The 13801-nt window shown below is 45.2% G+C and overlaps 1 long non-coding RNA gene across 1 annotated transcript in view; it reads left to right on the forward strand.

The window, feature by feature from the left end:
- The window catches only part of LOC125117693 (uncharacterized), a 35918-nt gene that overhangs the window by 11698 nt on the left and 10419 nt on the right, over window positions 1–13801 (forward strand). Inside the window, exon 2 of the long non-coding RNA XR_007132690.1 lies at window positions 10290–10383. This is a non-coding gene — a long non-coding RNA (uncharacterized LOC125117693). The remainder of the gene's footprint in view (window positions 1–10289; window positions 10384–13801) is intronic.

Genomic DNA, 13801 nt, shown 5'->3' on the forward strand with positions numbered 1-13801 from the left:
GCAAGAGATTGAACCTGCATCCTCATGGATACAAATCAAGTTGGTTACCACTGAGCCCCAACGGGAACTCTAATTTTTTATTAGAAGTTGAGCATTATGAATGTTATGTTTTTGAATACTTGAATTTTTGCCGCTTTCTAAATAACGCTAAATTGGCTTCCCAGGCAGTTTAGTTGCTTGGGGATCAGCTTGATCACATCAAGGCCTAGCGAAGACGTAAAGCACTTTTAGTCTAATGCTTATTTAACTTAACTACCGCATAGCAGTTCGGGGTTCTCTATTGAATGCGCCAGGCTTTTCATAGGTTTTCTTTTTTCTTTTTCTTTTTTTTTTTGTCTTTTGCCATTTGTTGGGCCGCTCCCGCGGCACATGGAGGTTCCCAGGCTAGGGGTCGAATTGGAGCTGTAGCCACCGGCCTACGCCAGAGCCACAGCAACGCGGGATCCGAGCCGCGTCTGCGACCTACACCACAGCTCACGGCAACGCCGGATCGTTAACCCACTGAGCAAGCGCAGGGACCAAACCCGCAACCTCATGGTTCCTAGTCGGATTCGTTAACCACTGCGCCACGACGGGAACTCCTCATAGGTTTTCTTCACTCTGGTTAGCAACACATGAAATGTCTCTCAGCCCTGTGTAAGCTCTAGGAATCCTTTAGCTCATAGCTCTCTGTTTTTATTCTTTGCCCAGCCTCGTGGAGTTTCGTCTTTCATAGGTTCAGATTATTATTCTGCCAAATAATCAAGGAACTCCATATACAGATTTTTGGAACTCCTTCTTTGCATAGCTCCCTCCTCTTTGGTGTTTTGCCCCACACACTGCAGCCCCTCGGCCTCTCCAAGGCCTCATTTCTGGATTTCTGGCTCATCAGCGCAGTGAGAGCTCCCTCCTGTGATATCTGGACTTCTCCTCCTGAACTATGGTCCAAAAGTCACCCCCAGGAAGAAAGCTGTAACAAACAAAAGGTACACTTTATTGTTTCCTGTCTTTCAATGTCTGAAAAGAAATGGCTTCAAGCATTTATTTCATACATTTTGTCTTGTTTTCTAGTTGTTTATAGCAGATGGCAAGCCCCAGACTGGTAACCTCTTCATGAGTGGAAGCAGAAGTCTGTTAGCCTAATTTTATTTTATTTTTTTGCTTTTTTTTTTGTCTTTTTAGGGCTGTACCCATGGCATATGGAAGTTCCCAGGCGAGGGGTTGAATTGGAGCTGCAGCCACTGAGCTGCGGCTGCCAGCCTGCATCACAGCCACAGCAACGCCAGATCCATGCTGCATCTGTGACCTACACCACAGCTCACTGCAACGCCGGATCCTTAACCCACTGAGCGAGGGAGGACAGGGATTGAACCTGAATCCTCATGTATACTAGTCAGATTCACTTCCACCAAGCCACAATGGGAACTGCAGTTAGCCTCATTTTAAATGTGAATGCATAACCCAGAATCAGCAGACTTTTGAGAGCCACAGAACACAAATATGCTTGAAATTTCAGAATATAGTATGAATGCTACAACATTGAATATATATTATATATACCATGAAGTTATGTCAATATACTCTATATAATGAAATTATTTTAATTTGTTAGGACTGCTGTAACAAATTATCACAGACTGGGAACTTAAAACAACATAAATTTTATTGTCTCACAGTTCTGGAGGCTAGAAATCCAAAATCTAGGTACCAGCAGCACCGGGCCCTCCTAAGGACTGTGGGGAAGGAGCTCTTCCGTGCCTCTCCCCAGCTTCTGGAGGCCTCCTTGCTCAGCTGCGCCACCCCCACCTCGCCTTTCCCTTGGCGTGGCATTCTCTCTGTGTGTATATCGGTCTCCACAGCTCCCCTTTTTAAGGACATCAGTGGTACTGGATGAGGAACCCAACCTACTTCAGTATGATCCCATCTTAACTAATTGTGCCTGCAGTCACTCTATTTCCAAGTAAGGTCACATTCTGAGATACTAGGGATTAGGACTTCACCTTATGAACGGGGGGGGGGCACTGTTTAATCCATAACACTAACAAAGATGCTGTTGACAAAAATATGTGAGATGGAAAGGGAACAGAAGAGATAGAGGAAAAAAATGGAAAAGACGAATATCCTGGTATCACAAAACAGGAAGGTATCATGAGATATTGACAAAAGTTTATAAACATGAAATATTAGTTTTGATGTATTATTTAAAAGTTATAGGAGTTCCTCTTGTGGCGCAATGGAAACAAATCCAACTAGTATCCACAAAGATGCGGATTCGATCCCTGGCCCTGCTCAGTGGGTCAGGGATCTGGCATTGCCGTGAGCTGTGGTGTAGGTCACAGATGTGGCTTGGATCAGGTGTCGCTGTGGCTGCGGCTTAGGCCTGCGGCTGCAGCTCCGATTTGACCCCTTTACTGGGAACTTCCACATGCCATGCGTGTGGCCCTTAAAAACAAACAAAGAGTTATCAGGATAACCAATGGCAGGGTTAGCAAACAGATACTTATAGGAGCAAAACAAGCAACATAAATAGGAAACAGGGTTCAGGTTTGGTGCTTGTGTTTACCTCGCAGATATGAGGAGAACCTTGGCATAATAGTAGGTGCCTGCCCCATCTGGAGAACACAGCCACTTAACTACCTTTTAGGGGCCATATCTGCCATGTGTTGGCATAGCCACCTGAAACCTCAGAAAGAGATCTTGTTGCTGTGGCTCTGGCGCAGGCTGGCAGCTACAGCTCCGATTCAGCCCCTAGCCTGGGAACCTCCATATGCCTTGGGTGCAGCCCTATAAAGACAAAAAGACAAAAAAAAAAAAGGAGATTTGGACTAAGAGACATGGACACAGCGAGGGAAGAAGGCCACGTGAAGCTAGAGGTAGAAATTTGAGTGATACAACTACAAACCAAGGAATGCCAGGAATTGCTGGCAACCACCAGAAGTTCAGAAGAGGCAAGAAGGGATTCTTCCCTAGAGCCTTTAGCAGGAGCATGGCTCTCCTAACACCTTGATTCTGGACTTGGGGCTTCCAGAACAGTGAGATTTGTTTTATGTTTTATGCTTCCTGGTTTGTGGTACTTTGTTACAACAACCATAGGAAACTAAAAGGTGGGCCATCTGACTCTTTTGTGGGGCTAAACATTTGGAATTTTTAAATGTTAAATCTTACAATATTTCATGTTGGTTTTCCTGTTTTTGAACTCACTGCAGTTCAAACAAAACATGTCTATAGTCAGATCTAGCTTCCATTTGCAACCTCTGCAAGAGAGAAACTAAATGTAGTGCAGGCACATGACTAAAAGACATGCCGAGGGAGGGAAGCGAACTGAGCTGAGCTATCAAAGTGCTGAACGCCTTTTTGTCAAAGCAGGAGGTAAAGAGGAAATGTCTGAAGTTGATTAATGAGATACGAACATGATTCAAAGGAGTTGCCTCTCAAAAATGGTACAGGGGTGGGGCAGGTGATGTTGCTTTTTGTTTGTAGTTCTTTTATATTCCTTGGTTTTGAAAGGTAGGTGGGCATTGCTATCAGGCTTGCCAGGAGGCTGCTCTAGAAGTGAGGGCCTATGTATTTCTGCCATTGATGATACTAGAAGCCAAGAGCTGAGAAAAGTTTGAAGCAGTAGCAAAGGCGCTGCTGCTCTCTAGAGAAAAATAGGTCTTAGGACCTTTCAAAGAATGTGCACATTTCAAAAACAGCATGTACGCGTTTCCACACTCTTCTATTTCCCGGAATTTGTCTTTATGAAGGTCACGACGGTCCTTAATCCTGAGTGTGCTTTCAGCTACAGAAAGGAAACCACTGAGTCATGTCTTATAATAGCAAGAAACTAAAACATTAAGAGTATGTTCTGGCCACTTCCTTTCAGAATCACCTGTGAAAAACCCTGCAGATGCCATCTGTGTTTCGTGGAGGTACTTGTGCCCTTCAAAGAGGGAGTATCTATCCTTAATTACACAGTCGTTCATAACATCTGACATGACTAATGATTTCAAATGATAAATCAAAGGAATCAAACCGTAGAACTTGCACAAGAGGGAAATCATCTCGAACTACACCCAGATTATCTTGAAATTCTTGTTTCCATAAAAAACCTACCAACACATTAGCAGTTTATATTTCCATGAAGTTTGCTGATTGAATTTATAGATTTAGGTAGTTACTCAGAATGTCTGGGTTGCTTCTAAGAGCAGCATTAATAAATGAAAACGGGGTTAAACTTGAGACTCATGTTATTGTGTGTCACTTTCTTCCCTCTCTGACACTGATATTGGCCAATATCTAGACTGTCTCCCTCAATCTCTTCTCCACACTAGTCCTGAGGGATTTTGCTCAAAGGCAGATCTGCGTACAGCCTTCCCCTAACCTAAATCCTTTAATGAATCTCCATTGGTGTCCTGACAGATTGATGGTTTTTCTTTCTCTGCTCACCTTTCTGGACTCCACTTCTCAGCATCCCAGTCAGTCCGGATGTGGTGCTTGCCGGTCCCTGAACCAGAGCTCCTGGGCATGGTGCCTTCCTCCTTCCTCCTTCCCATGGCTAACTCCTGCGTAGCCACAGATGTTCAACTTAGGTCCCCCTCCTCCAAGGAGGGGCCTTCTTCACCCTCCAAAACTGGGTTGTCTACCATCTTGGCTATTTCCACGGCGTCTTGTTGGATAATAAGCTTGGTGTCTTTGCTCATTCTCTTCTGACCCTAATTTCCCTAGCTGACTTCTAATCCTAGGACCATTAAAGTTGGTTTTACTGAGAAAGTTTCTCCTTTTGTTTCTAAATAATGACTTTAGCTCTCAGCTCGTTTACAAAGCAGACATATCCCAAACCAGATGAATACTCAGGCCCCTCACCTCACCCTCAAATTCCTTTACATTCAGTCGCCTTGTTCCCATTCCCCACAAGGGATGTCCCAGGTAAACACCAAATTATACAAAATCGAACAAACAAACAAACCAAAATTTCTACCAAAGAAAAAGGGTTCTTTCTCATAGAAAAAATATAGTCAAAATCCACTCTTCTGACTTTACTTTTGAATGTAAGTTTCCTGAAAGTTGGAATTATATTCCCATTGTTTAGCATATTACGCAAAATAGCAGGCCATTGCTAAATGTTTATGGCTGATGATTTTTTAAACTTGATTTCCCTTCATCCCTAGACTTATTAGTGAAAACTTATTGTATGAGGTTTTTTGTTTGTTTTTTTCACAAAAATTTTACTTGAGAATGACAGGATTCATGCAAGTTAAATAGTTTGTCCTATTTTATAAAAAGTTATGAAATAGGAGTTCCTGTCATGGCTCAGCAGTTAATGAACCCAACTAGCATCCATGAGGACGCCAGTTCGATCCCTGGCCTAGATCATTGGGTTAAGGATCTGGCATTGCTGTGAGCTATGGTATAGTTGCAGACGTGGCTCAGATCCCAAGTTGCTGTGGGTAGGCTGGTGGCTACAGCTCTGATTGGACCCCTAGCCTGGGAATCTACATGTGCCTTGGGTGCAGCCCTAAAAAGACAAAAAAAAAATTATAAAATAGTTGATAAAAAGCTAGAAATTCTGATCCAGATGAAAGTGGATATGCTGCAGGAATTTTTTTCCTGATAATTTTTTGTATTTTCTCTGAAAAATCTAGATGTTTGGAAGTCTTTGATTTAAAATTCTTCAAAATCAAAAGAAAATTCAAAGTGCCTATATTTCAGAAAAGGTAGGCTTGGCCTAAATCTGAAAAAAAAATATTTACACCATATGACATTGACTTCCTTCTAAAATATGTTCCAAAACATGACAGATTTGGGGAGTTCGGTCGTGGAGCAGTGGAAATGAATCTAACTAGGAACTATGAGGTTGTGGGTTTGATCCCTGGCCTCGCTCAATGGGTTAAGGATCCAGCGTTGCTGTGAGCTGTGGTGTAGGTCACAGACAAGGCTCAGATTTGGCTTTGCTGTGGCTGTGGTGTAGGCCGGCAGCTACAGCTCCAATTAGACCCCTAGCCTGGGAACCTCCATATGCTGAGGGTGCAGCCCTAGAAAAGACAAAAGACAAAAAAAAAAAAAGGAAAGAAAGAATGTTTTCTTACTCCTTTCCCTTTTTCTTTTGATATTCACTTCAGATTCAAAGGAGAAATTTTAAATGTCATCAGGAAAACTTAGCTGTCACTTTTGCATGGTTTTTAATCCAATAATCCTATGCACAGCTACAGCCCATTAAGCATCCTGTTGAAGACATTTGCAGATAATAACTCATTTACTTTTCAGAACCCCCGTGGGGTAGGTATTACTATCATCCATATTAAACAAGTGCAGAAATACGAGCTCCAAGAAATTACATGATTTTCTCAACATCACAAGACTGGCAAGGAGCAGAACCTTAAGTGATATTTGCAAATGTTAGAGAAAGAAGAAGAAGAGGGGCTAAAAATGAGAATTCGTCTAAAAAAGACGTAACGGTTTTGAAACATTTTTTTCACAGCTGTTTGTGGATGACAGCTGGTTAGTGCCTCGAAAGACAATATGAGGTCAAAGCAGATGCGTTTGCACCCCTTGACCACTGAAAGTGAAAGGTAAACAAGTAATTACTTCAGAAAGCCCAGGGGAAAAAATTTTTTTTAATCAAGCCTTTTTACTATCAGCAGAGATGACAGAAATTGTTGAATCCTACAGTAGCCATGAAAGGCACCATTCTAGCCATAAGAACCCAAAGACACAAACAGATGTGCTTCTTCTCTGACAGAAAAATTTCTATCTTCTTTGGTGGAAAGTTTATTTGAAATGCCACCACCTAGACTATAACTACTTGAGGCTCTTTTTCCTTATTACTAAAAAGAGCCTTGGGAGTTCCTATTGTGGCTCAGCGGTTAACAAACCTGACTAGTATCCATGAGGATGAGGGTTCAATCCCTGGCCTCGCTCAGTGGGTTAAGGACCCAGTGTTGCCAAAAGCTGTGGTGTAGTTTGCAGATGCAGCTTGGGTCCCGAGTTGCTGTGGCTGTGGCGTAGGCCGGCGGCTGCAGCTCTGATTCAACCCTAGCCTGGGAACCTCCATATGCCGCAAGTGCGGCCCTAAAAAAAAGACAAACAAACAAACAAACAAAAAAAACAGTCTTGGAGTTCCCGTCGTGGTGCAGTGGTTAACGAATCCCACTAGGAACCATGAGGTTGCAGGTTCGGTCCCTGGCCTTGCTCAGAGGGTTAACGATCCGGCATTGCCGTGAGCTGTGGTGTAGGTTGCAGACTCGGCTCGGATCCCGCGTTGCTGTGGCTCTGGCGTAGGCTGGAGACTACAGCTCTGATTCGACCCCTAGCCTGGGAACCTCCATATGCCGAGGGAGCAGCCCAAGAAATAGCAAAAAGACAAAAAACAAAAAAACAGCCTTGGAGATAGTTCATGGACGTGTTTACGTCGCCGCTGGCCCACCATTCAGCTCCCCACGAAAGGAGCCTGTGTTGATTATTGTTGTGTCTTTTGGCCCTGCCACCGCCTTCTGATTTAGGGCTGGAGAGTAAGTTTATCGACATAGAACCCCTGTTTTCCTTTCCCTTGATGAGGACACCCCGGGTGTCCAGGACACCTGATTCAGTCTAACATTTGAGTGACCTTCCCATCCCTTCCAGCATCTCAGGGAAATAGCATCACTTAATGGGTGCCAGCTTCCGCTTCCATCGCCTGAGGGCACCCGTACGATTTACAGGAAAAGTCAGGTGATGGGCATATTAATTAGGAGTGAGATTAATATATATACACACTCCTATGTATAAAATAGGTGACAAACAAGGACCTACTGTATAACACAGGGAACTCAATATTTTGTAATAACCTATAAAGGAAAAGAATCTAAAAAACAATATATCTCTTGTATATGCAACTGAATCACTTTGCTGTATCCCTGAAACTAACACAACATTGTAAATCAACTATACTCAATTTAAAAAAAAAACTTTAGGGGGTTTCCGTCGTGGCTCAGTGGTTAATGAATCCGACTAGGAACCATGAGGTTGTGGGTTCCATCCCTGGCCTTGCTCAGTAGGTTAAGGATCCGGCATTGCCGTGAGCTGTGGTGTAGGTCGCAGATGGGGCTTGGATCCCGTGTTGCTGTGGCTCTGGTGTAGGCTGATGGCTACAGCTCCCATTTGACCCCTAGCTTGGGAACCTCCATATGCCACGGGAGCAGCCGAAGAAATGGTAAAAAGACCAAAAAAAAAAAAAAACTTTAAAAAAATTACAGGAGGAGTTCCCGTCGTGGCGCAGCAGAAACAAATCCGACTAGGAACTGTGAGGTTGCAGGTTTGATGCCTGGCCTAGCTCAGTGGATTAAGGATCTGGTGTTGCTGTGAGCTGTGGTGTAGGTCACAGATATTTGCAGCTTGGATCCTGTGATGCTGTGGCTGTGGCGTAGGCCGGTAGCTTTAGCTCCGATTGGACCCCTAGCCTGGGAACCTCCATGTGCTGCGTGTGTGGCCCTAAAGAGCAAAAAAAAAAAAAAAAAAAAAATTAAAAATAAAAAAAATTTAAAAATTACAGAAAGAGTCTTCAGTTATGAAATGGCTTATCTCTGCTGTGTGCTCCTGGGGACAGCCAGGCTCCTTTAAGAGCTCTGTCTACCTCCCTTACATAGCATCACTTTCATATCACCTTACTCAGAGAGTTTGAAGGCTAGAAAGTCACTCTGTTTTTAAGAGAGTCTGGATCTTCCTTTTTTACATACAGTGCAAAAAAGTAACAATTCACATCTCATTTTCATTCTGAGGTTTTACTCATAGCCTCTGGAAGGTCTTGGCTTAATGAACCCCTCCATCTCTCGGCCTTTTTCTTGGAATTGAGATCTGAAAGAGGTTTGCTGTCAGTGGGAGTTGTGGCTTGGGCTCTCACCGTCTGACAGGCAGCCGGATCCAAGGGATTAGCAACGGTGATAGCTGAGCCTGTTACTTGGCAGGAGGCGACACAAAGGTAGGTCTTGACAAGTCAGAGCATGTGTGGTCTCAACGATAGCAGCTCTCCTGCTGTGCTCATGTGGCAAATGAAACTGCCGCTGGAAACTGTTCGGATAATGGGTCCTATGTTTTACGCTTCAACAGATCACTACAAGTCAACAGAAATAAATTCATTCTCAGAACAAACTTTTTTGGAGTGCTTGTAAGACTTTGCCTGTAAACTGCTTTTAAAGTACACTTTTACTTGGGAGTTCCCATCATGGCTCAGCAGAAACAAGTCTGACTCGCATCCGTGAGGACGTGGGTTTAATCCCTGGCCTTGCTCAGTGGGTTAAGGATCCAGCGTTGCATGTTCAGCATCACTCATCATCAGAGAAATGCAAATCAAAACCACTCAGAGGTACCACCTTACACCAGCCAGAATGGCCTTCATCAAAAAGTCTACAAACAATAAGTGCTGGAGAGGGTGTGGAGAAAAAGGAACCCTAGTACACTGTTGGTGGGATTGTAAATTGGTGCAACTCTTGTGGAAAACAGTATGGAGATGCCTCAGAAAACTAAATATAGAACTACCATTTGATCCAGCAATCCCACTCCTGGCCATCTACCCAGAGAAAACCATGTCTCGCAAAGACACACGTACGCCGATGTTCATTGCAGCACTATTTACAACAGCCAAGACGTGGAAACAACCTAAATGTCCATCGACAGAGGCGTGGATCAAGAGATGTGGTACATATACACAATGGAATATTACTCAGCCATCAAAAATAACGAAATACCGGCATTTTTAGCCACATGGATGGACCTAGAAATTACCATGCTAAGTGAAGTCAGCCATACAATGAGACACCAACATCCAATGCTTTCACTGACATGTGGAATCTGAAAAAAGGACAGACGGAACTTCTTTGCAGAACAGATGCTGACTCACAGACATTGAAACACTTATGGTCTCCGGAGGAGACAGTTTGGAGGGTGGGGGGATGTGCTTGGACTGTGGGATGGAAATCCAGTGAAATCAAATTGTTATGATCATTACACAACTAGAGATGTGATAAATTCATTTGAGTAATAAAAAATTAAAAAAAAAAAAGATACACACACACACACACAAAAAAGGGATCCAGCATTGCCATGAGCTCTGGTGGAGTTTGCAGACAGGGCTCGGATCCCATGTTGCTGTGGCTGTGGTGTAGGCTGGCGGCTACAGCTCCGATGCAGCCCCTAGCCTGGGATCCTCCGTATACTGCAGGTATGGCCCTAAAAAGACAAAAAAAAAAATTGTTATGTTATACAGTGTTGTTGGACACATATTTTACCCTTTATAATATCTGCCCCCATGTATAACTTCTAACTCACTTTAGTTCTTGAATCCTTTTCTCTCTTAGGGTTTCGAGATTCAGTCCTCAGAGGAAAGCTCAAGGGGAAATGGAGAGGGTGGAAAGAGTGAGACTGAGTTGGCGGAACTCTGCTCTGCCGTTTGTAAGTACTTCATTTACTCTTACTTAGCCGCGATTTCCCCATCAGTGAAATAGCAAGGTGATAGTGCCTCACCTATTGCTACAAAATTCTCATAATAATACTGGGGAATGTGGGTGCATCGTCTGAGCCAGCATACGAGGTATGTCCTGCCAATCATTGTACAAAGGGAGCTACGTCTTGAAGGGCTTAGTTGACCTGCCCAAGGTCACTCACAATGTACTACACTGAGTTCATACATTACCCCAGACTCACTTGGATCCCCTGACCCTGCCTCCTAACCTTGGCCTTTTGGCCTCTTGGCCATGCCACAGTGACACTGGATCCAAGCCGCATCTGCAACCAACGCCACAGCTTATGGCAATGCCGGATCCTTAACCCACTGCGCAAGGCCAGGGATCGAACCCACATCCTCACAGACACTATGTCAGGGTCTTAAGCTGCTGAGGCACAGCAAGAGCGCCTTCCTTCCTCTTCTTAGTGGGGTGTCCCAAGTACACGCGTGCCATGCAGCACCTCCAGAGATGTCTGTGTGACAGCTGCATTTTCTTGTGAAGCTGGGACCAGCTTGGTACCTCACACATGGTATGCTTTTTTCTTTTTTTCCATCATTCTTTGCTGCCTCTAGATTGCACCTCCCAATAAAACAGCTGACATGACCACGCTCTAGAACTATACTGTCCAATTCAGGATCCACTGGCCCCGTTTGGGTATATAAATTAAAATTAATTAATCGAAATTGGGAGTTCTCGGAAGTTCACTTATGGTGCAGTGGATTAAGGGTCTGGCCTTGCCACAGCTGTGGCACAGGCCGCAGCTGCAGTATGAGTTCAATCCCTGGCAGGGGAATTTCCACATGCAGTGGGCGGAACAAAAAAAATTTAGGAGTTCCCAGGCGACTCAACAGGCTAAGGATCTGGCATTGTCACTTCTGTGGCTCGGGTTGCTGCTGTGGTGTGGGTTCCAACCCTGGCCCCAGAATTTCCGTATGCCATGGGTGTGGCCAAAACTGTTAATTAATTAATTAAATTAAATTAAAAATCATTTCCTCTGTCACATGAGCCATGTTTTGAGAGCTCAGTAGCCACATGCGGTAGAAGCAGGCACAGGACTGGAGAGCCCAGAGACATGTCCGTCGTCCCAGAAAGTTCCGCTGGGCGGCACTCCTCTAAACCTTGTCGTGACTAAGAGCTCACATAAAATTGTTCTTTTAAGCCATTTCCTTCTCTGACAGATACCTTCTGTCTTTCCATCTCACTCTAGCATTCCCACTTAAACATCCGGTAACGCACATCTGGCCTGTAGTTACAAGATCCCGTGTCTTTCTCTCTGCCGACCCCTCCTCCCATGTTCTCGTCACTCCCCTACCTGCTTAAATGGGACCATCTTTCACTTTATTTTTTATTTTTTTGTATGGCTGCACTCGAGGCATATGGAAGTTCCCTGGCCAGGGACTGAACCCTTCAATCTACTGTGCTGGGTGGGGGCTCGAACTCTCACAGTCAGATATGTAGCCCAGTACGGCCACAGCAGGAGCTCCTCCTTTTATTCTTAATTCCCTTGCCTCCCCCTGGACTCTGCTCACTGATATGCAGGACGGCTTTGATGTGCCTTCCTAGGTCTGCCCTCCACCCTTCAGCCTGTTTGTGCCCTGGGACGGTGACATACGTGGTGTGCAGTCACCAACGAACCTTTGTTCTCTGGAATCCACTTGTGTTCAGTCCGTGGCCAACCGAGAAGGAGACCAGAGAGCGGGAGAAGAGTCGGGTTAGGATGTCTACCCTCCAGCTCTCTCCCTGAGAGCTCATATGCAGGCCTCATTGTAGGGACCCAGCTCCTAAAAGATCTTCCACTATTGTCTATTAAAAAAAAAAAAAAGGCGTTCCCAGTGTGGCTCAATGGAAACAAATCAACTAGCATCCATGAGAACACAGGTTCGATCCCTGGCTTTGCTCAGGGTTAAGGATCCGTTGCTATGAGCTGTGGTGTCGGTCACAGACACGGCTTGGATCTGGCATTGCTGTGGCTGTGGCCTAGGCCATTGGCTACAGATCCGACTCAACCCCTAGCCTGGTGAATCTCCATGTGTCACAGGTATAGCCCTAAAAAAAAAAAAAGACAAAAAGCTCCTGGATAACTAGGCCCCACCCTCGACAGATACCTGTGACTCAAACTACCCATCATGACTGAGTGGCATGTGTTCCATCAAAATATCAATAGTTCCCGCTGTGGTGCAACAGGATCTGCGGCATCTCTGCAGCGCCAGGACGCAGGTTCAATCCCTGGCCTGGCACAGTAGGTTAAAGGATCCAGCCTTGCCACAGCTGTGGCGTAGATTCCAGCTATGGCTCAGATCTGATTCCTGGCCCAGGAACTCCATATGCTGTGGGAAGGCCGAAAAAGAAAAAAAGAAAAAAAAATTTGCACATGCACAGCAGATTTCTTATAAAATGGAAGTGGTGTGCCCAGTCTCATTAGCTGGTCCAGAAGACACGAGGAAGCTGCACAAACAGGTGGCACAGCCTCCAAGCTGTCATTCCTCCTGCTTTTTACCTCTTTGTTGGTCCATGCCAGTGCCTCTGTGGAGTTCTAGATGGCCAGCTAATACAAAAGGAAAAACACAGGCTAGGTTTGTTTGTTTGTTTTTGTTTTTAGGGCTACACCTGCCATATATGGAAGTTCCCAGGTTAAGGGTCAAATTAGAGCTGTAGCTGCCAGCCTACACCACAGCAACACCCGACCCGAGCCTTGTCTGCAACCTACACTGCAGCCTGAGGCAATGCTGGATCCTTAACCCACTGCGCAAGGCCGGGGATTGAACCCAAGTCTTCATGAATACTAGTCGGGTTTGTTACCACTGAGCCACAACAGGAACTCCTAGTCTAGATTTATTGATGGATCTGCCTCTGATGCCATCACTTGCTGGAAGCAGGGGGGCTGCTACCCTAGTGCTCCACTGAAGCATGGTCCAGAAGGACCGTGGTGAAGCCCCAGTGGGCAGAACTCTGGGTCTTGCATCTGGTTGTCCACGTCGTGTGGAAGAAGAGGCATCCCGAGGTGCAGCACTGCAGTGACACGTGGACAGCGCTCAGGTGGTCAGGGGCTTGGGAAGATACGTTTTGGAAAATCAGTGGCGAGATCTCTGAGCCTCTGCTTTGCCAGCTCCACCAGTGCCTGTGTTCTTGGAGTAGCTAATTCATCCCCAGCCCAGTCCACACCGCGTTCCCCAGACCACGGATGCATCATATGGTACAAAAGTGGAGCACTGCACCCAGTACCATGAACTTGACTGATCTGACCACATGCTCCATTACACAGAAGTAGCTGGGGTTTTTTGTTTGTTTGTTTTGTCTTTTTACCATTTCTTGGGCTGCACCCGCGGCATATGGAGGTTCCCAGGCTAGGGGTCTAATCGGAGCTG

Source organism: Phacochoerus africanus, chromosome 16 (genome assembly GCF_016906955.1).
Source record: "Phacochoerus africanus isolate WHEZ1 chromosome 16, ROS_Pafr_v1, whole genome shotgun sequence".
Lineage (NCBI taxonomy): Eukaryota > Metazoa > Chordata > Mammalia > Artiodactyla > Suidae > Phacochoerus > Phacochoerus africanus.